General features: G+C 52.0%; 1 protein-coding gene across 1 annotated transcript in view; it reads right to left on the reverse strand.

Annotated features, from left to right (window-relative positions):
- The window catches only part of KCNIP3 (potassium voltage-gated channel interacting protein 3), a 92,626-nt gene that overhangs the window by 46,093 nt on the left and 24,820 nt on the right, over nucleotides 1-21,713 (reverse strand). The window lies entirely within an intron of this gene.

Consider the following 21,713-nt stretch of genomic DNA (forward strand, 5'->3'; position numbering starts at 1 on the left):
CTAGTTTAGGAAGTTTTCAGAGGAAATTGCTTTGGGGTCGGGGTGGGGGGTCACTCCAAACCTGGACATGCACCCCACACCTGAGATCACAACCATGGCTGGAATATTGAAGCTGCCATCCAGTTCTGTCTCCAAGAAGCCAACCCAGATTCTAGCAGCCCTGTCTTGACTGCCTTTACCTATGAACTAGCACACACCTGCCTGGGCCACACTCTTCCTCCCTGCATTTTGGCTCTCTGCCCCGGCATCTTCCATCTTGTTACCACAGCTGCACTGGTAGTTCCCAAGGTCTGGGACTCTGTCAGTTTGACCGACATTCCCTGGATGTCCCATGCTAACTGTTCCTGACCACCTAGCTGCCCAGGGATTTCATGAGGTCTCCTGACTCATCAGGGCGGGTCTGGGCTGGATGCATGCTGTTTGAGGGACCCATTCCGTGAAAACAGCTCAGCACACTGGTCCAGTCCCAACTCTCCAGAGTGGGGCTGGGGGAGGCCTGCCTTATTCTAGTTTAGTTCTAGTGCTTTCTACTGGGCAAAGCAGGCATTATTCAATTTATTTATTTTTCACATATTTCATAGAAACCAGACAAGAATGCCCAGGAATGGAATTTCACACTCTCAAGGCTCCTCAAACTCAGCACCTCCAAAGCTGACCTCTTCATCCTCTCCCAACCTGCCACTCCCCAAGTCTCCCCATCTCAGCTGTTCAGCCAAAACCCTGGCTCTTACCTTGGAATATCTGCCTGTCCCCACCCCGTCCAGCCTGTCACCACACTCTCACCCTGTGCCTCCTCGTCCATCTCTGCCCCACTGCCACCAGCCCAGCCACAGCATTGTTCTCCCTCCTGAACTCCCAACATGGGTCCCCAGTGCCTCTCCCCACCTCCACTGTGGTTCTCCTCCTACCTCTTCTCGGTTCAGCAACCAGCATGATCATCTCAAGACAAAAATCAGACCGTGCCCCTTCCCAACTGGAAACCACCAGGGGCCCCCTGGTTCAGCAATGGCCGTGTTTGCCTGTGTGGCTGGTGACCACACCCCAATTTCCTTTCCCAGCCTCAGTGCAGTGACTTTGGAGGTTGGCTCAATCAGTGTCAATTTCTCTTTTCCACTCCATACCACCCCTCTGCTGCCACAGTGATTGGCTCAGGGATGGCCACCAGACGGGAGCCAGGATAGTGAGAGCCCTCCATGAGACTGGCCCCGGGGAAAAGCAGGCGATTATAGTAGATAAGTGGCCAGGCTGCCACCATGTGGGAACAGCGGGCCTGAGAACGGAGTCACCTCAGGAGAAAACACAGCGAAAAATGAAGACAAAGAGATCAAGTCCAGCTGGCAACGCTGCGTGCCCCATGACACATCTAAACCTGTATCTTTTGGACATATGAACCAATCAATCCGCCAACTGTGGCTTAAGCCAATGTGAGTTGAGTTGCTGTCCCCTGCAGCCAACAGGGTCCTAACTAATGCATTCTGCACTTCTCACGGAACAAAGACCACAGTCCTAAGAAGGCCCCTAATCCAAGCAGCTAAAGCACTTACTATGTTCCAGGTGTTTCAACATGACTTATCTCTTCATTCCTCACAGTTCTGATAAGGTAGGAACTGGAAAGGAAGAAGAAGTTGAAGCACAGAGTGGTTAATGCTTTGCTTAAGGGCACACAGCTGATAAACCAGAGTCAGGATTTGAACCCAAGCAGTCCAGCTCCAAAGCCTGTGATTTCAATTCAATCTTGCCCCTCATGGCCGGGCCCCTCCTCTCTCTTGCTCGTGTGGCTCTGGTCACACTCGCAGCTACCAGAATGAGCCCAGCACTCTCTCATCTCAGGGTCTTCGCACATGCTCTTCCGTGAACTGTGAACACTTTTCCACCTCCCTGTCTTTGCCCAGTTTATGCCTCATCATCCTTGGGGTCTGCACTCTAATGTCACTTCCGCAGAGTAACCTTCCTAGATCTCCTCCATCATCAGTCTCCACCCCGCCCCCGTCCTTTTCCCTCCTTGCAGTTACTGCAATGGGAACGTAGATATTTGCTTATGTGTTTATTTGTTTCTGCTCTCCCACTAGACTGCAAGCTTCCCGAAGGGACGGCTATTGCCTGCCTTGTATAAATATTTATTATAATTGATAGGGTTCACATGACACCTTTTCCCAATTGTTTCAGCACAGGATGCCCTGGTGTCACTAGCAAGAGCACAGGCCTGGGAGTCCAGGAGAACCAGGAGTTCTCTGAGTTCCTGGTCCCAATCCTAGCCTGTTCATGGACTTGGCCACAGCACATTGCCTCTTTGAGCCTTCCTTTCCTCCTTGTAAAATGGAGTCACTTGGTGATATTTACCTGCCTGTTGCACAGTGAGCTATGGATATGAAAGCGTCTCAAGATGCGCAAGAGGGACTTTGTTTCTGGAGAGCCTGTTTCCTCAGAGCCAGGACAACCTACGAAATGACACCAAGGGAGCCCAGCTATCTTGACCTTAGAGTATTGACCAAGCCCTCTGTATTAGTCCATTCTCACATTGCTATAAAGAAATCTCTGAGACTGGGTAATTTATAAAGAAAAGAGGTATATTCATCTCATGGTTCCACAGGCTGACCAGGAAGCGTGGTGCTGGTATCCTCAATCATGGTGGAAGGTGAAGGCGGAGCAGGCACGTCTCACGTGGCAGGAGCAGGAGCAAGAAAGAGAGTGAGGGGGGAGGTGCCACACACTTTTAACACCCAGGTCTCACAAGAACTCACTCTGTATCGTGAGAACAGCTCCAAGTGGATGGTGCTAAATCATCAATGAGAAACAATGCAATGATCCAGTCACCTCTCACGGGACCCCACCTCCAACATTAGGGATTACAGTTTGACTTGAGATTTGGGTGGAGACACAGACCCAAACCATATCACCCTTGAATCAGACCCCCAGGGGCCGCACAGAACCCTTCCACACAGCCTCTGCTCTGGCCCAACTTCACATGAAATCTGGGAGGCTTATGGCTACAGGTAACAGAAAACCCCATTCCTTGGCTTAAATCATAAGGAAATGTACTATGTCACACATGGGAAGTCCAGCCAGAGGGTGGCTTCCAGGGGCAGCCAGCTTAGATGCAGTGGTATCAGCAAGAACCTGGGCTCTTGCATCTAACTACACTACCAGCTTTAGAGCATCTGCCTTAACCACAGCCTGTTCCCATCATGATCACAAAACAGATGCCTAATTCCAGATATCACATTCTGACATGATACTGTCCAAGGGGAGAAGAAACCATCTCTTCCGGCATCTCTTACTGTGAGAAAGACTTTCCCATAAACTTCTCATGAAAAATCCCCTCATGTTTCATTGCCTACGATTGTGTCACATGCCATGCCGAAATCAATTGCTGGCAACAGAAAAGAGGCCACCACTGTGGCAGAGACTGCCAGCTTGCCACCAAAACCCATTCTTCTCTCTTCTACAGTAACAAAGTCTTAGCTACACGTGTGACCATCTAGCAGGGACTGCATTTCCCAGGCCTCCTTGTAATTAGTGTGGATGTGCGTTGTTGCCAAAGGAAGCTATGAATGCTGCTTTGGGGATGGAGGTTTTGTTGTTGTTGTTTGTTTGTTTGTTTGTTTTTGAGATGGAGTTTCACCCTTTTTGCCCAAGCTGGAGTGCAATGGCACCATCTCAGCTCACTGCAACCTCTGCCTCCCGGGTTCAAGTGATTCTCCTGCCGCACCTCCTGAGCAGCTGGGATTACAGGCATGCACCACCATGCCTGGCTAATTTTGTATTTTTAGTAGAGACAGGGTTTCACCATGTTGGCCAGGCTGGTCTCAAACTCCTGACCTCAGGTGATCCACCTGCCTCAGCATCCCAAAGTGCTGGGATTACAGGCATGAGCCACCGTGCCCAGCCTGGGACGGAGTTCTTAAGACGGTAAGTGACTCTCCTACTTGTTCTCTCTTCTCTTTTCCCACTGGCTGGAACTCACACATGTTGGTGACCAGCCTCACTCATGCAGATCTTAGGGGTTAGGGGAGAACACAGCCACAGGGTAGAAAGGGCCTGGGTGCCTGAATGGCTGCATGGAACAGAGCCTCCCACCAATCTAGAACTCTCACCTAGGGAGAAAGGGAGAAAGAAATATACTTTTTTTATGCCTTAAGGAAAGAGATGAGATCAAGTAAGAGCTATCGATTTGGAAATAGAGGTGGAAAGAGAGATGGAGATACCAGGTGTTGAAGGCTTATTCACAGTGTTGGAAAAGCCAATTGCTTTTGGACCAAACAGAAGAGATAAGACTGATGCTACTGGGTTTTGGGGGTCTCACTATTACAGCACCTGGTCTGACTTCATTATTATTATTATTTTCAATCTTTTATTTTTTGACAGGGTCTTACTCTGCCACCCACGCTGGAGTGCATTGGCACAATCTCAGCTCACTGTGACCTCCGCCTCCTGAGTTCAAGTGATTCTCCCACCTCAGCCTCCCAAGTAGCTGGGATTACAGGCATGCACCACCATGCCTAGCTAATTTTTGTGTGTTTTTTTGGTAGAGACGGGGTTTCACCATGTTGGCCAGGCTGGTCTCGATCTCCTGATCTCAAGTGATCTGCCTGCCTCAGCCTCCCAGAGTGCTGAGATTACAGGTGTGAGCCACCGTGCCTGGCCTGACCTAATTACCACAAGCATGATGATCAGATCAGTCAGGCCTGGCTCCCCTTGTGGCTGAAGGAGGAGGGGGGACACCTGAAATTGGGGCCAAAAGCAGAGCTTGTAGAAGAGGAAGAAGAGAGGGATAGATTGGGGCAGATAATCAGCAGTGTCTGCACTAACTCCCAGCTCCTTATGGTATTTAGGCACAGGGCCCAGAGCCTCATCCTCCACCCGCTGAGTCAAGATAGCAAGTAAAGAGCATCAGCTTCCTCCAAGGCAGGGCTTTACAAAGGCTCCAGGCTGTGTCACATCGGCCTGTACAGATGGGTCTCTCTTTGGGTGGGGCTTAGACAAGTCAATGCTGCAAGCACTTATGAAGCCTTTTCTCTGGGGATGGGCCTTCGAGGGATCATTAGAAAAGTTCCTCAAACTCAAGAATACCTGTTGCCATTTGCTGAACAAGTACCTGTTAGGTGCTTTACACCAATGTCTTCATTTCCTCCTCACATCAACCTCACAGATAAAGGAAGTGACATCATTTACCCCTGTGGCAGAGACTTCTGGTTGCTGATTTCATGTCACCTCTCTCCTTCTTCCGCTCGAGTAGACTCCTTTATCTTGTTGGAATTGCTTCTCTGCCTTTTGGTTAACATCAAGTCTAATTTCATTGGGGGCGACAGTGTTCTTTGCCACAGAATTACATTTCCCAGGGTCTTTATGGCTAGATGGCCATGTGATATAGTTTGGGCCAATGGGTCATAAGTAGAAACCACTGGGTAGGGCTTTTAGGAAACCATCTTTATGGCAGTGGGAAGGACTCAGCTAGCATACTCTTGTTGCCATCTCTCCCTCCTCATTTCTGGGATGGGCTTATGATGACTGTCCCTGGAACCATGAAAGAAGGACACAGGTTCCTGGGCTCTGATGGCTGGAGCTGCCAAGCTAAACGTCTGGATTTCTCATTGCTTGAGAAAGCTAAACTCGTCTCATTTAAGTCGCCATAATTAGGTGTTCTATTTCACGAAGCTAACGTCAACCTCAAATGGAGTCTAAGGTAGAGAAACTGAGCCTAAGAGATGTGCCCAAGTGTCCACAGTTGGTGAGAGGCAGAGCTGCGGTTTGAACTCAGCCTGAAGGCAGTGCCACAGTGACATGCTGCCCCACAGCCCCTGCCTCCCCACCTACCTCCTGCCCTGGCTGTGCCGATGCCTCGGGGCTTCTGCCTTGCCTGGTGTCTGCCTGCTCCTCGTGGGCCATCAGTCTTGGGCCTGTGTCTCCTCCCACAGGCCTAATCCCTGACTGAGAAACATTCACTGTTTGTTCTCCTGCTTCCCCCACCACCTCCAGTTTCCCACACTGTAGCCCCGTGGTTGGGCCTGGACTTTCTTGGCCCCAGTCCTCATCAGCACCCCCAGCCTAGCTGCGCACTTTTTTACTCTGACCCTGCTTATCAGAGAAGTCTAGAAGCAGAAAAGCCCATCATGAGGACAGCGGAGAGCTTGGGTGAAAGATGAGGGTGGCCTGGACTGAGGTAGCGGCAGAAGGACTGGAGAGGTGAGGACATCATCAGGGGGAGGTAATAAAGCCAACAGACCTTGGGCAAGTAACTTAGCCTCCACATCACTCGATGTCTGCAACTGTAAAATGGGAATGATAGTAGTGCATATGTCTCAGAGTGAGTGGGAAGGTGACAACAATTAGATGTATAAAGCACTTTAGAATAAAGCCTTGGTCCATTTGAGGTACTCAATAAGGGCTGTAGCCTCAACTGTTATGACAGAGAAAGGATTCATTTTATATCCCAATGACACACTCAAGAGACCTAGCAGGAACATAGACAAGTTTGAATAAATTTGTATTTTTAACCATATAAACATCATTCCCTCCCCCGCCCCCTTGAATCCAGGAAAGGAAGGTTCCAACCATGTTAGAGTAGGTGGCATCAGACTAATCTGCCCACTGAAAACAACTCTAGGACCTGGACAGAGTATGTACAGCAACTCTAGGAGGGCACTGGACAGCAACAAACAGAGGGCAATGATCCTCGAGAAAAGAGAATCGCACTGAATGGACCCCACAGTTTACTTCATCTTTATCCTTGAGTATATTCTCCAAAATGCTGGGCATGCAAGGTCTCCTAGCACTGGTGGTCACCCTGGATAAAGGAAATAGAGCTCAGAGTTCAAGGCTGCTAAGGCAACTAACATTTGAGATGATGGGGGTCTGGAAAGGAGGGAGCCACAGAGAAAAAGTACCCCCAAAATCTGCATGAAAAGATCCTTTGGGGCCTTGGCTAATTGCTAGGCTCTGCATTAGCAGGGAGAGACTCTGGAGTGCTTGCAGGAACAACTGCCGCGATGTTGAGAGCAGAGCAAAGATCCCAGGGGTCAGACAGCACTGAGGAAATATGGAGGTTCAGGCCCACCCACGCACTGGTGAACACCCTGGGCTTTCTGTTGAGACCTCAGAAAAGCCATTTGTTAGGATTAAGATCACGCCTTAAGAGAAGAGCTATATTCTATGAATAAGGAAAAAAGCTGGAACAGACCCTCCCTAACAAAGGCTAAAAGCAAACTTTGACAGGAACGGTGTGATTTGCCAGGAATTTAAATGCCCGCCAAAACAAAACTCAATGCTCTTTATAGGGAGGTAAGTAAATCCAGGGCCTGTATAACATATCACTCACAATTTCCAGCATGCAATAAAAAATTGTTAGACATGAGAAGAGGGAGAAAGTGGCTGATTATGAAGTCAATAGAAATAAAATTCAGAGATGACTCAGATGTTTAAGTTAGCAGATAAGGACATAGTTCAAAATAACTATGATAAATATGTTTTTAAAAATAGAAAAAAGAAATGGACAAAGTAAATGAAAAGATGTAGTTTAAAATTTAACAGAGAATTTGGATCTTGTATCATTGAAGGCTTGATCAGAGACGTGGAACCACTATGACTGATATGGAGTCTGGGCTTTGTTGTAAGAATGAGACTTTGTATAGTTGTGGAAGCTGGGGAAGAAGTCTTATTGAGGGCTGTTGCCTCTGCATATGCCTGAAGTTGCTGTAGGTTGGCAAGACCAGAAAATGGGAAGAGAGACTGGACATGAAGTAAGATAAAGTGAGAACAAACTGGAACTCAAAAGGACAAACTAGAATCCACATCTGTCTCTCACTGCCCCCAAACCTGACAACATGGGTGACCTGCAAAAGAAGTTCACACTGTCTGTCACAGAGCTACAGTGTTCAACTAAAAATTACAAGACATGGCAAGAGACAAGGAAGTACAAATACAACAGATGATAATAACGGAGGAACAGAGGAACAAAAAGGCATGTGACAAATAGAAAACAAGTAGCAAAATGGCAGTGTAAATCCTATCATATCAATCATTACCTTAAATGTGAATGGACTAAAAATGAATGGACGAAAAAAACAGAAAAGAATTTAAGGAGGATGTGTGGGTCGAAGTAAAAAAGTCTAACAGATGTATAACTAGACTCCCAGAAGAAAAGGAGAGAGAGAGAAGCATGGAATTAGAATTAGAAGAAATACTTAGAACTTGAATAAATTATGATAATAATTTAAAAAATAATTTAAAGAAATAACAATAGAATTTGAAGAAATTTTCCAAAACTGATGAAAGATATCAAATCATGGGTTTAATAAGCTCAGTGAACCCCAGGCAGGATAAATACAAAGAAAACCACAGGTAAGTACATCTGCTATGGTGTGGAGATTCTGACATGTGCATGGTCAAACTGCTGAAAATTAGAGGTAAAGAGAAAACCTTAAAAGCATCCAGAAGAAAAACAGACACATTGTACTCAGAGAAATAACAATACAAAAATGATGGTAGACTTCACAACAAAAACCACAGAAGCCAGAATACAATGGAAGAACATTTTTCAAATGTTATTGCTCAAAGAACAGTAACTGGCCATCCTAGAATTCTATACCCAGCAAAAATGTCTTTTAAAAAATGAAGGGTAAATTAAGGAATTCCAAGTTAAGTAAAAATTGTGAGAATATATCATTAGTAGATACATTCCACAAGAAGTACTGAACAGGTAAAATTTCCCATGTGGGAACCACATTCTGGGAATAGATCTTTTCCCATCACAGGAGCTGTGGGATCTCTTAGCATCTCAGGCCAGAGTCGGGACCAGTGATCTGAAAGGAAAGGAATTTCATGTTCCTTAATTAAGTAGTTCTGGTTCCCATGGTTCTCATGGTCAGGAAAGACTTGGAAGGTAGGAGAAGACCAAGCTACTTGGCCAAGTGGGGACTTGACACATGCCCAAGTGTTACTGTGGTAGCAGGCCCCTCACTGCATAGCTCTGGGAATATTCTCCTTTGAGCGCTCAGTGACCTGTTTGATTCCCCCTTGGTCAGGGGAACAAATCTGTCTTCATGCCCCCATCCCCTTACAAGGTATATCCAAGTCCCCATCTGTTCTGCCAGAGGTCTGCAAGTATCTAGTAACATTGAACAGGCAATGGAAGGGGAACGTTTGAGGCCAGCTTGTCCTGTGAGCCCCTCACCCTGCTTCCTGGTCCCCAGTGATGAAAGGTTCCCATTTCCTCTCTCATGTGGAGGATTTCTCATCCCATCTTGTGTCTTTTCATGCCCCTACCCAGATTCAGTGCAGGGGAGCTGACCAGTCCCAGCATGGCAGGACTGGGTAAGGCCAGCTGTAGCTCTTCTCTTCATACTCTTAGAGTTTGTACAAGGCCCACCACGTTGGTTTGTGAGTTTCTCTGGGTAAATTTCTGGGTTTTGGCTGAATGTGGCTTTCCCACCTCTCTCTGCTGCAAGAGGAGAGGGTAGTGACGGTAGGGAGATCCAAGGTTGTGTGACCTCAGCTGCCTGGCTTCGCACCTCCTTGAGCCTCAGTTTCCTTCATCCCCAAAGTGGGGAAGCATTCCTTAACCCCTGCCCACCCTGCATATTGTCATGAGAACCAGGTGCACACATGCCCATGCAAGTGTGCTGTAAACAGGGTCCTATGGGACATGCTAACTAGTGCGGCGCTATTCTAACCCCCCCCCCCCTTTCTAGGCTGGCACCCTCTGCACAGAGTGTACGCAGGAAGCACGGCCGGCCAACTCAGAGCCTGCGTTCCCCTGGCACTCGCCCCACTCACACGGGTCATCAATCCTCATGTTTTATGATGCTGACGCAAAGTGTTCTCAAGTCACATCCTCGCTGGTGATCTGTGAAGATCTCTGAACATAAGCATTTCTTTGTTTGAACTTGAGCCGAGGGCCCAAGGGTGTCTTGGGGAATTTCCATCTGGGACGCTTGATGCCAGGATCTCAGCTTCTGCAGTGTCTTCTGACAGCTCAGAGAGGTGTGTGTCTTGCAGATGGCCTGTGTCAGCTGAATGCAGACGAATGACTTGGGAATCACAACCTTGGGGTCTGAGTCAGAAAGCAGCAGGGGAGCAGCCAGGGTGCTGGGCAGGAGTGAGATGCCCCCTATCAAAGTCCCACCTTTGCCTCAAGGAAGCTGGGAGGACTCAGCCACCCATCATGCCCTCTGTGTTCAGTGAGGGAATTGGGTAATAATAATGGATAGCAGCAGTGTCATTCATTGCTGCTTACCATGTGCCAGGCACTGTCCTAGGCACTCACTGACATAGTATCATTGAATCCTCACCATGCTCCTACGAGCTGTCACAATTGCAACCAACAGAGGCTACAGGACTTGCCCATACGGTCTCTAGAAGCATCGGGACTCTATCCTGAGCACGTGCTCTGAGGAGTCTCTGGAAACACCCAAGCATTCCCTTCTTCGAGGCTAGGTTGACCGAGGGCGGGCCCTGGTGAGGCCACCACAGGGGAGGAGTCAGGGTCCAGGGCAGTCTGTTTCCTGCAGCAGTAGTGGGAGAATGGCTTTTGATTCTTTTCTCAATCAGGAGGGATGTAAGATTTCAGAGTTAGAAGAGGCCTAAGTTCATGCATTTACTCATTTGACAAATACTTCCCAAGTCGACTCTGTGCCTGCCAGATGTGGCATTACATGCTGCAGCTGCGGCCCTGGCCGCAAGGAGCTTACACTCTAGAGGTGCAGGCAGATAGTCAAACAGTTATAAGGGCATGGCCAAGCCTGTGGCTGGGGGTTTATCCTCAGAGCAAGGGAGCATTCGTTTGGTTTTTGTTTTCTCTGTAACAACCACTCTAGCTGCAGCGTGACTGCATGCAGAGTAGGGGAGCTACAGTGATTTTACCCCAACTCCCATTTCACAGGTGAGACAAGTGAGGCCCAGCCAGAGGCTGTCACAGAACTCACGTGAGACAGAGCATTTCACATTCACATAACTTTACATTTTATTAAGCATCTTCACTTTTGTCTTGTCCCTTTGTCCCTAAGTCTGGAAGACCCCCAAGGATGTAATTGTGATTCCCATTTAACAGATGAGAAAATTGAGACCCAGAGGGACAAAAGGTCTTCCCAAACACAGAGACAAAAAGAGGCAGGGAAGGCTTGAGAACCCAGGTCTGAGATTCCAAAGCCAAGGCTCTTCACCACCCCCACGTTGTCTTGAAAATATAAAGGGTGTATAGTAAAGGTTCTGAGAAGTTCTGTAGTGAAAGAATTTGTGTAGCCTCATCTGACTAGTACTCCCCAAATGTGTTTGCCCACAAAATACCTTTCCACATGACACATATTAATATCCCATGGCCCACACTTGAAGATGAAATGAAATAATGCTTACATTTGTTCTCTTTAATATTAAGGAACACCTCCTCCTCTCTGTCCCCTCACCTGTTTTCTGGGACTCCTTTTAGATGAAAGATGAACTCTCCTCCATGACTTTTAAGTTCTTTTTGATATTTTCAAAATAAGAGATGGCGTTCCGCCATGTTGACCAAGCTGGTCTTGAACTCCTGACCTCAGGTCATCCACCTGCCTTGGCCTCCCAAAGTGCTGGTATTATAGGCGTGAGCCACCAAGGCGGGCCAGCCTTATATAAACCTTAAAACAGTTGACTCAGAATAAAATCAGATCATCAATACGTTCTCCTGTTGGTATGCATCTGCCCCGGAGCGCCAGGGCCATTTGTGTGTCACATGCGTGTTCTCGCCTGGCTCTGTGCAGTCTGGTTGAGGGCTCAGGAGGACCGGCCTTTTGCCTGTGCTCCTGGGCCCCTGGATTCCTTGGCCTGTGCCTCCTCTCTCTGTCTGAATGCTGAGATGCTGTATTAAGGCTAACTTGAGTGAACTTGCTCAGTCAAAGGGACCTTTTAGCCCTTAAACCAAACCACGGGAAGAGAACGGGGTGGGGATGACCAGAAAAGTCCGCTCGCACCGAGTCCTTCACCTCTCACATGCAGACGCTGCATGTCAGCGTCCCTACTCAAGTGGCTTCTTCCATGTGGCTTCATGGTTGGCTACAAGAAGTTGCCCAGGCCTGCATGTCACAGCCTCTGCATCCCAGTCACAGGGCCTCCCACTGTCAAAATATCTGGGAAGGGATCTCCTTGGCCCAGCCTGGGTCAGGCACCTGCCTTGGCCAGTGGGTATTCCTGTCGTGACTGGCCAGCTGGATCGGGTAAGAAGCTGGGAGCCCTCGTGGCTACCGATGGCAGAACAGGATGTGGGGCGCTCTTTGGAATGTGGATAGGTGTCTTTCTGAACAGAAGAAACAATAGCAGCCTTCTGCAAATGTCCAAGCCAAGCTCTGGGGATGGGTGCAGGCAGCGGGGGCAAGGAGGGCTTTAGACATCAGCGTGCACGACTGGCTCAGTCCTGGGCCTCTTCTGCTCAGTCTTTTGGCTTCAAATCCGTCTATGTGCTGATGACCCCCAAATGTATCCCTCCAGTTCCAACCCTTGCAGATCCCACCTGCCTCCTTGAAGCCTCTGCTAGGATCTCTTTAGATGTCTCAGACTTGAAATGCTACCACCAAGCCCCCTCCTCCCTTCACGCCAGGCCAGCTTCTGTTTTTCCCACCACAGTGAATAACAGCTTGGTTCTTCCAGCAACTCAGGACAAAAGCCTTGGCCTGACTCCTCTCGTTCTCACACAACAGACACCCAGGACATCTGCAAATCCTTTCGGTCCCATCTTCAGAGTACCTCCAAATGTACCGCTGCTCCCTCCCTCCTCCACTGCCACCCTGGACAGCCACAAATCCCTGCCACTCCCTCGCCTACCCCTCGGGCTCAGCCTCCACCCCTCAGCAGCAGGAGGGGCCTCTCCCGCCAGCTCACCTCACCCCTGAGCTCTGGCCCTTGCTGCCCCTCTGCCTGCCTGGACAGCTTCCCTTTCACTCTCCCTCACCCCTCAGATCTGTATTTGAACGCCATGTGCCCTGCAGGCCCTGCCCTAGGCACCCCTCCCTTCTTGCCAGTCCTAGGTAATTTCTGCAGCCCTATTCCCTCCCAATATATCATTTATTCATCAATCTCATTTTATAGCCTATAAGCTCTAGGGGGTTTTATTCTGTCTGGTTCCCTGCTGTGTCCCCAGAGCCTGGGACATTGCCTGCCAGAGGAGGCAAGGAGACCCACGGCTTCACAATGGGATGTTCTCAGACCAGAGAGCAGTGGAGGGATCAGTGCCAGCCCAGTGACCTGGGATTGGGAGCCACAGCCCCGGCACCCTGGCTGAAAGGGCCCTCTGCATCGGTGGCCACTGGCTCCAGGCCAGCTGCAGTTCTAGTGACTGTGTGCCTGTCCTCTCACGCCCCTTGTGGTGTTTGTCTGGCTGTGAGAGTTTTACACTGGGCAGCTGCCCTGGGGGGCACGGACGGGTGAGTCTCCCTTAGCACCGATGTGTGACCCGGACTGGGCCTCGAGGGAGAGGGAAGTGAAGTTGGTAGTGGAGCTCTTGGGAGCGCCTGGTCACCCTGCCCTGAGAGCAGGGCTGGGACACAACACAGTCCCCTAGACTCCACTCCATATGGGATGGCCCTCAGAGGCCACTGGGGAGCAGCCCCAGCCAGGAGACCTGGTGCCCGGGAGATGCTATAAATATTGATTTGGCTTCACCTCCACCCCCAGCCCTTGGCAGGGGAGGTCTGGGCTGAGGCCTGTCCAGGGACCCATTCAGAATCAGCCTCCCCTGTCACCTCGAGATTTCCCAGATCCCTGCCCCTCCCTGCCCAGTATCACTTCAGGGCACCCTGGGGAGCCGCGGCCAGACCTTCCTGCTCCTGCCTCTTCTCGCCCCAGCCCTGCAACTCAATTACTCCCAGCTCACTTCTGCTGCGGCAGCCGGCGGTGGCTGCGGCCGGAGGTGAGGGACATCCTGAGCCCCTCCTAGAAGTGGTCAGAGGCAGGGCAGGGAGGCCAGGATCTGCAGCAGAAAGGGGGAGAGGGGCCTCCAGCAGAGGGGACGAGAGGGGGACCAGAGCGGGGGCGAAGGCCCTGAGTTGGCATTTTCAGGTTTGCGTTTGGAGACAATTAGGAGTTGAATTATTAAAGACGTGCAGGGAAGAGCTGTTTTTAAGAAAGCATGAGTAAGCAGGGGCATCTCACAGCAGCGCCCAGGATCGAAGGCAATCAATGGCCGTAATGGCTGTAAATATTTACTCGGCTTGATTGGGAACGTGCGCGCCAGCCACAAACCTGACGCAGGGGTCCATGCCCAGCAGACCCCCGTCAGGCCGGCCAGAGGGCACAGCTTCAGCCTGCTCCCGGGTCCCCCCGCTCCCGGCAGCCAGGCCAGCACTGTGTGAGACCAGCGGTGATGGAGCCCCAGCGGTGCAGGTGCCCTCAGGGCACGGGGTCTGGAGTCAGATACAGGGGGGCCCTACCAGCTTGATCACACCAGACAGGCTGCTTAACCCCCCTGTAGGATGGGCTAGTGATGCCCACGTCAGGGCATGTGAGCAAGCCCAGTGCAGTGTCCAGGGTGGCCAGTGCCCAGCGAATGCCAGTCCTGTTGGCCTGGGGCCTGGTGGTCCAGAGGTGGAGGGCAGGTATCAAGGGAGATGCCTGGGCCTCTGCTCTTACCCCAGACCTTTGGCTCAGTTGAAGTACAGGATCAGCTTACTCTAGAAAGTGGGATGTTCTCCATAGGAGTGCTATGGGATAAGAAGGTTGTAGGGCCACTCTGAGGCTTGGCCCCGCGCTGGGAGCCACAGCACTAACTAGGCACTTACTGTGCACGGAGTACTCCTGGGCTAATCGCCGTGTTCTATTTAATCCTCGAAGTAACCCAAAGAGACAATTTCTTCTCTCATCACAGCCCATATTAAAGATGAGGAAGTGGAGGCCAAGAGAGGCACGGTGACTTGCCCAAGGTCTCTGCAGTCCAAGCCATCCCACCTTTCCTAGGAACCGCTGGGCTACACTGAGACCCATCCATTCTCTGCCCTCCCCTCCTCCGCAGCTCCCCTCTTCCTTCCATGGGTCACTGAGAGGAGTCCCTGGCCCCAGCCAGAAGCCCGCATTCCTGAGGGCATAGCTAAGGCCCAGCAAAGGCCAGAGCTTGGAGGCAGCTAGAACTGAAAGACATCTGACCTGTGTTTCTTCCTCCAAGGTGTGTGCTGGGGCACACTCTTCCCCACCCCAAGAGTCTGGTACTGGGGAGCAATGCCTGCTCAGGCCAGGCTCCCTGGCGGTCAGTTAGCAGATCTGACTGTAGACTGAGAATGCTGCCCTAAGAATAGCACCCGAGCCCCTCCCCAGCACACAGGCACGGCAGTCACAGACGACCTGAAGGTGGTGAGCACGCTCATACACACAGGAGTGTGCACACACATGCAGGTGCCACACACATGGGTACACGCACCTAAGCAGGCACGCAGCGGCGTCCAGCCCACCCTCCCCAGATTCACCACTTCCTTTGTGAGATCAGTGCTTGGAAACAGCTCAGCTGCCCACTGCCCGCCCCACCGCTCTCCTCCAGGTGCTCAGACAGAGCCCACAGCCTCTCTGAGTGGGCCTCACATTTCCCAAGCAGGATACTGTGGCTCAGACAGTGTGTGGAGCAGCAGCAGCACTGCTCTGGGAGTTAGACCTAAACGACCTCAGACAGCTGACATTCTTTCTCCAGTCCTCAGTTTCCTCATTGGTGCCATGAGAGCTCAGAAGGTCTACGATGAAGGCCAGAGGGGCTGGGGGAGGCGGGAGAGTGTGCCATCATGTTTGGCCCATTTTCCCAGTCCCGGGGAAGCTGGTGGGGGCTGGGGGTGGTGCAGGCTTGCGTGTGTGAGATCATCATGGTGAAGTCCCCATGGGGTGAGGCTGAGATAAACTGCACATGGGCCCTTGCCTCTGCTCTCTTCCCCTGAGAGGGTGTGGGGGCCACGGAGCCCCAGGTCTGTCCAGTACAGGCTGGCAGCAGGTCTGCAAATCTCCCCAGCTCAGGTCTGTCCCCGACAACCCAACCACAGCAGATTCTATGGCAAATTTAGCATGGAAGTTTGGGGTGAGTGTTTGGGGGTGAGATTGGAAGGGGACCTGCAAGGTGGGAGGCAGAGGGGAAGGCTTCCCTGGCTCCTTCTTCCCTCCCAGCTGGGCTGAGTCCTGCTGCGTGTAGCCTCTATGGTGCCTCATGCTGTGTGTTGGATGGATGGATGGATGGATGGACAAACAGATGGACGGACAAACCATTCCCTCTCTCAGCCTCAAGCTCTTCCCCTGGAAGATGGGGGCGATGGTGACGCCCCCTGCAGGTTTAGCATGAAGACTAGCTGAGGGCACAGGTGTGGGCACCAGCACCTTCCCAAGACAGAGAAGGTGTCCTGCCACTCCAGATCCCTCCTCACAGTGGACATCCCCTTGCTCTGGCCCCAGGAGGTGCTCAGAAGCCACATCAACTGTGGCTACAAATGAAAACAACAGCCACTGCTTCCAGGTGCATGTGTGTGTGACAGAGAGTGTGAGTGTGTATGGTGAGTGTGCATGTGTGGGTGTGTACGTGTGTGCGTGTGTGAGTGTAAGCGTATGTGAGAGTGTGTGTATGTGTGCGTGTGTGTGAATGTGTGTGAGTGAGTGCACATCCAGGGTTCTTAAAAAGCAGGTAGGGTTGCCTCAGCCACTGAGCTGGGATCCCTAAGTGCGAGGGGACAATGAGGTCCTGGGGATGGGAACTAGGGGCAAGTGATGCCACTCACTACAGACAAGGTGGGCATGGTTAGTGTAAGGCACCATCATCAGGACTCGCAGAGACCTTGGGAGTCGGCCAGTTGACCTAGGGTTCCTAGAATGGAGCTAGGTGGTGACCTACTCAAGCCTTCCTTGTTCCGTAGACGTGGCACAGTCTAGGTCTAGTGAACAGTCAGCCTTCAGTCCTCCAGCAAGAGAGTGACTTGTCCCGTGCAATCTGACTGGGCAGCCGGCACGTGCCGAGCACTGTGGTGATAAGAGGGAGCAAATCTTCTGAGGAGGCGACCCGTAAACCGAGGCCTGCTGAGGAGAGCGGCCACGAGGTGTGGGTGCTGGGGGCAGCGAGGGCCCCACGCATGAGTGCCCTGCCGAGGAAGGGCAGGGCGAGGGGAGTTCCAGGCGGAGGCCTACTGGGGCCGAGGGGCTCAGCCATGTGGGCAGAGCCAGGTCCCACGGGGCCCTGTAGGCCGAGGTGCATTTGGAATTTATTCGAGGACCAATGGAAATCAGGGTTTGGGCAGGAGAGTGGCAGACTCCAATTTACGTTTCTGAAGCTGCCCCTGGGCCAGGTGGCCAGAGGAGGCCTGTCCTCTGGGGAGACCGAGGAACAAGGAAAAGAGTCAAGAGCAACCCCCACCATGGGCGTTCCCACCGCCATTCACAAGCACAGCCGCAGTGCAGCAGGGGGTGTCCTGTAGGGCTCCCCATTTGAGAACAGGGCCGGCAGGCCGGTCCAGGTACACAGGTCCTGTAGGCCATGTTGGGCGCTAAGAATTTGGGAGCTGCTGCCCTCCCAGAGCCCGGCCTGATGCTGTTCTTGGCCCTCCCAAGTGCAGTGTGTGAATGTGTGTGTGCGTGTATGTGTATGTGAGTGTGAGTGTGTACTGGGGTGAGTGTGTGCTTATGTGTGCACGTGTGAGTATATGTGTTTACACGTGTATGTGTGTATGTGTATGTGTGTGTATGTGTGTATGTGTAGTGAGTGTGTGTATGAGTGTATGTGTGAGTGTATGTGTGTTATGTGTTTATGTGTGTATGAGTATATGTGTATGTGTATGAGTGTGTGTATATGAGTGTGTGTATGACTGTATGTGTGTATATGAGTGTGTATATGAATGTATGTGTGACTTTATAAGTGTGTGTATGAGTGTGTGAGTGTGTATGTGTATATGAGTGTGTTAGTATGTGTGTATGTGTGTTTGTATGAGTGAGTGTATGTGTGTATGAGTGTATGAGTGTGTATGAGTGAATGTGTGTGTGTCTGAGTGTGTGTAGGAGTGTATGTGTGCCTATGAGTGTGTGTATGTGTGAGTGTGTATGTGTATGAGTGTGTATGTATGAGTGAATGTGTATGTGTCTGAGTGTGTGTATGTCTGTGTATGTGTGCCTGTGAGTGTATGTGTGTATTAGTGTGTATAGTGTATGAGTATGTGTGTATGAGTGTGGATATGAGTATGAGTGTGTATGTGTGTGTATGTGTGTATGTGTATGAGTGTGTGTGTATGTGTATGAGTGTATGACTATGTATGAGTGTGTATGTGTATGAGTGTGTATCTATTTGTGTGTATGCGTGTGTGTGTATGAGTGTGTGTGTGTACGTGTGTATGAGTATGTGAGTGCGTGTGTGCGTGCATGTGCCCTGACCTGCCCCCTGCCCTGGGCATCTTGCCTTACTCCAGGAAACCTGTTTTGGGGGTAGGGGACAATGGCTGCCTTGGCCCCCTGAACCTCCTGCCTGGCCGGGACCCTCCTCACGGGATACCCAGCTTTCAGCCAGACCCCAAGCTGCTGGGACGTCCCCTGACTGTCGTCTTGTGTTCTTTCTTAGGCTCAGAGGCGGGCACAGGCTTCCGCACCCCCCCTCCTGCTGGGCTGAGCTGCGGCCAGCACTCCCTGCCACAGCCTCCCTGCTGCTCAGGTGAGCTCCTGTACCATCTCCGCCAGGCCCCACTCCAGTCCCAGGATTCTGGTCAATGCTCAGGCCCAGGCCCAAGCCCAAGCCCTTCCCTCTCTGGGAGGGCCAGCTCTCAGCCACCCGAGTGGGGGTCCAGGCCTGTGGACCCCACCAGCGTGGCTGCACCTTGCTCCAAAGGCTGGCAGGGGCCCAGCCAGTACACTTCCCTCCTCACGCTGTCCCTGTCCTCTGCCTGTCGCTCAGCCAGCAAGGGACTGGAGCCCCCTTCTACCTCCCAGCCCAGCCTCAGCCAGCCAGGGGTTTGTCACCGTGGTCCTGGGCTTTTTGCATTTCCTCCCAAATTGGAAGAGGTCATAAAACTGTCTTTTGTTTTGTTTTGTTTTTGAGACAGAGTCTCACTCTGTCACCCAGGCTGGAGTGCAGTGGAGCCATCTCAGCTCATTGCAACCTCAGCCTCCCAGGTTCAAGCCATTCTTCTGCCTCAACCTCCCGAGTAGCTGGGACTACAGGCGCCCGCCCCTACGCCCGGCTAACTTTTGTGTTTTTAGTAGAGACGGGGTTTCACCATATTGGCCAGGCTGGTCTCGAACTCCTGACCTTGTGATTCGCCCACCTTGGCCTCCCAAAGTGCTGGGATTACAGACGTGAGCCACCATGCCCGGCCAAAACTGTCATTTTTTTTATTTTGCAAAGCAAGGGCATGAAAAAAATGTTTTTTAAAAAACTACTCACGTTATTTTTATTTATTTATTTATTTATTTATTTATTTTGAGACAGAGTCTCGCTCTGTCGCCCAAGCTGGAGTGCAGTGGCGCAATCTCGCTCACTGCAAGCTCCGCCTCCCAGGCCCACGCCATTCTCCTGCCTCAGCCTCCGGAGTAGCTGTGACTACAGGCGCCCGCCACCATGCCCGGCTAATTTTTTTGGTATTTTTTAGTAGAGACGGGGTTTCACCGTGTTAGCCAGGATGGTTTCGATCTCCTGACCTCGTGATCCACCCTCCTTGGTGTCCCAAAGTGCTGGGAGCCACCGCGCCCGGCCCTCACGTTATTAAGAAAAACTTCTCAGCATTATTTCAAACAAGAATGAAAACCTGAATCTGTGTCAGGGAATCCGTTTAGTTCACTGACCAAGTCAGCCCAGCGCCCATCTCTCCTCATTCCCTGCAGAGGCCCCGCCAGCCCACGGAGGGGAGGTGGGGAGCCCCGGTCTATCTGCGTGGGTGGGGATTCCAAGGCAGTGGCCGTGGGCTCCCTCTGCCTCCCCACCCCATCAAGTGCAGGCCCCGAGTGTGGATGAGGCACCTGCAGTCAGAAGCCCTGCACGTGGCCCTAGCGGCCCTCCCCTCCCCTGCCCTCAGGAGCTGGCCCCTCATCCATACAGGAGGACAGGTCTTCCTAGACAAAACCACCTGCCTCCCGAGGCCTCTGGGGTGACATGGGACGAGGCCACTGCCACCCCAAGGCCTGCGGGGCCCTAGGGACCAGGGCAGGGGCTGCTAGGGAGAGGTTCCCAGCCTGTCCGGGGCTTAGCTTGGGGCATCAGGAGCCAGGACACATCCTGGAAGACAGGTGGCATCCCGGGGATGCCAGATCCTGGTGCCTTTAAGCCCCAAAGTTGTGACGGGGTGGGAACAGAAAACCCAGTGGAGCCAGTGACTTGAAGGAGTGAAATGGTCCAGGGAGGCGGACGTGTTGGCACCTGCTACCCCCTGGTGGAAGAGGAGGGAATGCCTGCAGAGAGCGCTCCTGCACCCGCAGGGAGGGGCCCTTTCCTGGAGGGGTGGCCAGGCCTGCGGGCTCCAGCCTGGGAGATTGTGCCACAGAGCCCAGAGCACCGACTGCCCTCTCTGCCACCGCAGTTCTGCCTTTTCCTTGAGTAGCCCTAAGCACACAAAGACGTTTCCCCCCACCCCAGAGCATCTGAAAGCTGCTCCTGTCTCCTCTCCCCACCTTCCCAAAAAACTCCCAACCTCCTGCACCCCAGAGGGCAGGGATGTGGGCCCCACTTGCACAGCATACTGGGAAGGGGCCTGGCACCAGGAAGGTGGCCATGGGGCCAAACGGCCCTGTGCCTGGGCAGGTGGCTCTGCACCTTTCTGGAGGCTGCCCTGCCCACCTCACCAGTCATCACGTCCTTCCGCTGACCCTCCCGTAGTGTTCCTGTTCAACCCCCTCCTACATGTTCTATTTGGCCGTTAGGAGGCAGGCAATGGGGGAGCCTGGGTGGGTGGAGGCCAAAGTGGGGGCCAGGACCACAGCAGCCCATTCTTCCTGGAGAATCCCAAATTCCTGGGTAAAGAAGAGCATGGACCTGCTCGCGGTGGCTCTTAATGAACTCTGCCTCATTGGCAAGTCCCTGGGGAAGTGTTTGAGGAGTGCTCTGAGCAGAGGGGCACAGGGCCTCGCAGTACTCAGAAGCGCCAGGGAGAGCTGCCAAGGGCTGGGGTTGGGTGGTGTTTTGAAGGCAGGCCCCGTCCCGTGAACAGGAGCCACAAGCACACCCCAGGCTCCCTGGCCCCTGTGCCGGGATAAGCGGGGTGGGGAGAAATCACAGGATAGACATCTGGTCTAGACCTTGAAAATCCTTCTCTCCAGCCTTCACTTCACAGACAAGAAAACCGAGGCCCCAACTCAGGGCCTTGAAACCAGTCCCACTATCACCAGCCCTGCCCTTGTGGCCAGGGACAGCACTGCCTTGGCCCTTTATGGACACTGATAGAATCCTTAAAACCACTCTCCATTGTGCGCATTTGATGGATGAGAAGACTGAGATGCATAGAGACCCAGCAACTTGTCCAGGGTCACAGCAAGGTGGGGAGGGCAGCAGGCTGTCCCACGGGGACAGGGCTTTTCACATGCCTCTGACAACCCTCCACAGTGACCTCATTCTTTTTTATTTTTTTCTTTGAGGCAGGATCTCACTCTGTTACCCAGGCTGGAGTGCAGTGGCACAAACACAGCTCACGGCAGCCTTGACCTCCCGGGTTCAAGCGATCTGCCCGTGTTCCCTGCAAGTAGCTAGGACCACAGGTGTGTGTCACCATGTCCGGCTAATTTTTGTATTTTTTGTAGAGATTGGATCTCACTGTGTGCTGGTCTCGAGCTCC

This window comes from Pan paniscus, chromosome 12 (genome assembly GCF_029289425.2).
Source record: "Pan paniscus chromosome 12, NHGRI_mPanPan1-v2.0_pri, whole genome shotgun sequence".
NCBI lineage: Eukaryota > Metazoa > Chordata > Mammalia > Primates > Hominidae > Pan > Pan paniscus.